Source organism: Pan troglodytes, chromosome 2 (genome assembly GCF_028858775.2).
Source record: "Pan troglodytes isolate AG18354 chromosome 2, NHGRI_mPanTro3-v2.0_pri, whole genome shotgun sequence".
NCBI classification, from domain to species: domain Eukaryota; kingdom Metazoa; phylum Chordata; class Mammalia; order Primates; family Hominidae; genus Pan; species Pan troglodytes.
Window position 1 is genome coordinate 198,650,623 of NC_086015.1, and position 3,479 is coordinate 198,654,101.

The 3,479-nt window shown below is 44.0% G+C and overlaps 1 pseudogene; it reads left to right on the top strand.

The window, feature by feature from the left end:
- On the top strand, nucleotides 1–85 carry LOC112208788 (U6 spliceosomal RNA; annotated as a pseudogene).
- The last annotated feature ends 3,394 nt before the right edge of the window (nucleotides 86–3,479 follow it).

Consider the following 3,479-nt stretch of genomic DNA (forward strand, 5'->3'; position numbering starts at 1 on the left):
GTGCTCACCTCAGCAGCACATATACTAAAATTGGAACGATACAGAGAAGATTAGCAATTCTCTTTAAAATAAATAAAAAATTTTAAAAAATAAATAAACCCAGAGGAAATTTTAAGACTTAACTTCTGTTCCTGTTACCTGTTAGCTGGCAAATATGCCCTTCCACTGGATCCTCACTTTCATGCTCAGTTCATGGCTTTGAAGGTGCTTACACAGGCCAGGCACAGTGGCTCACGCCTATAATCCCAGCATTTTGGGAAGCTGAGACGGGCGGATCACGAGGTCAGGAGATCGAGACCATCCTCGACAACGTGGTGAAACCCTGTCTCTACTAAAATACAAAAATTAGCCGGGCATGATGGCATGCACCTGTAGTCCCAGCTACTCGGGAGGCTGAGACAGGGGAATCGCTTGAACCTGGAAGGCGGAGGTGGCAGTGAGCCGAGATCACACCGCTGCACTCCAGCCTGGCCACAGAGCAAGACTCCATCTCAAAAAACAAAAAAAAAAAAAGGAAAAAGAAAAAAGAAAAGAAAGTGCTTACACATAAGCATGCAATATTATCAAGGACATTTTGGTATTTCCTTTGAGGGGGCACCAAATTACATACCTTATTTTAACTTTTTTTTTTTTAATGTCGATATTACCAAATACAAAAATGAAGAGGTTTAATCCAAATATTAGGGAGCTTTAATTTTGTTGCTATTGTTTATTTTTTAAAACTGTAAGAGTTTGCACATAGTACAAAGGGGCCTGCAGTGAATAGTAATTCCCCTTCCCACTGCTGCCGATGCCTGGGGCACTCAAGTCTCCTTAACTGCCAAAAGTCACCTACCACCTTCAACATGAACATGCACTGCTTTTCCTTTATCTGCCTTTTCCCTTGAACTGCCTCTAGATTCTTGGTGGAGGTGCTAGGGAAACATAAGGCAATAGAAATTAATTTGTCTATTTCTTCCTCTTCCGCCAGCATGTGATCAAACTGGTACTGATCAATAAAGCCAAGCTGTTCACTTCTTTGCTGAAGTTAAAGCATTTCTTTAATTTTTATAAACAATAGGAATGGAGCCAAATATGACCCTTACAAGAAAAGATAAGCTCCCTACCCCACCTTACTAGAAAAGATAAGCTCCCTACCCCACCTTACTAGAAAAGATAAGCTCCCTACCCCAAACTACCTCGTAAATATGGTTTGTAGATGCCTCATTCCTTAATCTCTTATAATGACAAGGTAGCTTGTTGTTGCTGTCATTATTGTTTTAAAAATGTGTGTGTTGAAGGGATGAATTTTACCTATTTATTAGTCCCTTTGTAGACACTGTTCTATGTCATAGTACAAGTTTTATTACCATCATGACGTCAAAAAAAGTTTTTTAAAAAGGTTTTGTTTCACCAGAAGAAGTATTCCTTTTTAAAATGTTCTAATGTTGACATTACTAATAACCCTTTGCACCAAAACAAATGCTTGCCAAAATGCTACAAGTCCAAAACTACACATTCAAAATACAAGATGTGGCCGGGCGCGGTGGCTCACGCCTGGAATCCCAGCACTCTGGGAGGCCAAGGTGGGTGGATCACAAGGTCAGGAGATGGAGACTGTCCTGGCTAACACAGTGAAACCCCATCTCTACTAAAAAAAAAACAAAAAAAAACAAAAAATTAGCCGGGCATGGTGGCGGGTGCCTGTAGTCCCAGCTACTCGGAAGGCTGAGGCAGGAGAATGGCGTGGACCCAGGAGGCAGAGCTTACAGTGAGCCGAGATGGTGCCACTGCACTCCAGCCTGGGCAACAGAGTGAGGCTCTGTCCCAAAAAAAAAAAAAAAAAAAAAAAATCAAAATACGAGATGTGGGCCAGGTGCAGTGGCTCAAGCCTATAATCCCAGCACTTTGGGAGGCTGAGGCAGGCGGATCACTTGAGGTCACGAGTTCGAGACCAGCCTGGCCAACATGGTGAAACCTGTCTCTACTAAAGATACAAAAATTAGTCAGCCTGGTGGCGGGCACCTGTAATCCCAGCTACTCAGGAGGCTGAGGCAAGAGAAGCACTTGAACCCAGGAGGCGGAGGTTACAGTGAGCTGAGATTGTGCCACTGCACTCCAGCCTGGGCAACAGAGCGAGACTCCGTCTCAAAAAAAAAAAAAAAATGTGTGTGCTCTGGGAATGCAATAGGAAGAATGATGTTTCAAGTTAGTAAAAATAGCCAGAGTGATGAATAAACTGTTAGAGAAATGGCAGAGTCCAGAAGTGCAAGGAGTTATCTACCCCCACCCTTGAGCCTTTGTGCCTCCAAGTGCACTGCTGTTCAGTGTGCTGTGATTTCTACATGACTGGCCACAACACAGTTAATCCAAAGAACAGAAATTGTCCAACTCCCCTGGTCCCAGCTCCCACTGCTCCGGATCCTCATGCTTCTGTCTCCTGGCTTTCTTAACTGCTCTCAGATAATTAGATTTGTTAGAGCAAAACTAATTGGTAGGCTAGTGCCAAGGGCATGCTGCCACTGACAAAGCAGGTGTGTAGCACCACTGCATTGGCTAAATTGCTATGTACATGCAATTAGTCAGAGTCAACCCTTCCCTCCACCCATGGAACAGCTGACCTGCCAGGCAACTATCTGGCAAAGAAGTTCAGCAGAGATGACCAGTGGGCATGTGGGCCTCCAATCTTTTGGTGATCATACCAGCCCTCACTTTCCTCCTCAGCTGATTCCATAATTGGCAGCTAAAAGGGGAGCCTGGGTAGGCAGGGGCATTGCCCACTGAGCTGTCGGCAGCTTGTCGATGTGACTCTCGAACACAGCAGAGGTGGGTGGCACTATGGAGATAAGCAATTCACACCTCCCCATACTTCCTCCCACTCCCTAACTTGGAAACACAAGGTGCTTTGGGATCTGGAATTGGCCTCCCTCAGCTGTTGTGCTATGACTTATGCTTTGCAAATGCTTCCTTAGGGCTGTCCCTTGAGGAGTGGTTAGGTTGTGCCTTGTAACTCACTGTATGTCGCAGCAAGACATTTAGCCACACACCAAAGCAGGGAGGATTTCCTACATCTAGAGTCATTGTCTTACAGAGCTATAAGAACTTCAAAGCTCCTGGAAAGGACTCGCCCAGGTTGGCACAACTAGCTTGCAGAACAAGAATTAGAGCAGGTCCCATGAAGCAGCATTTCTTAAACTTGTGAAACTAGGATCCATAGGCAGGTATACATTTTACCTGATGAGCGATGAGTATGAGTATAAAATATACATATGGATAAATATATATACATATATTTATCCTCAAATATATATATATATAATTGAAACAGAAATGTCATACACATTACTTACCCTTTCTAAATCCTAATCCTATGTTCCACTTTCTATTCTTGCGTGGGGGATCTTTTTTTTTTGAGACAGAGTTTCACTCTTGTTGCCCAGGCTCGAGTGCAATGGCGCGATCTCAGCCTACTGCAACCTCAGCCTCCTGGGTTCAAGCGA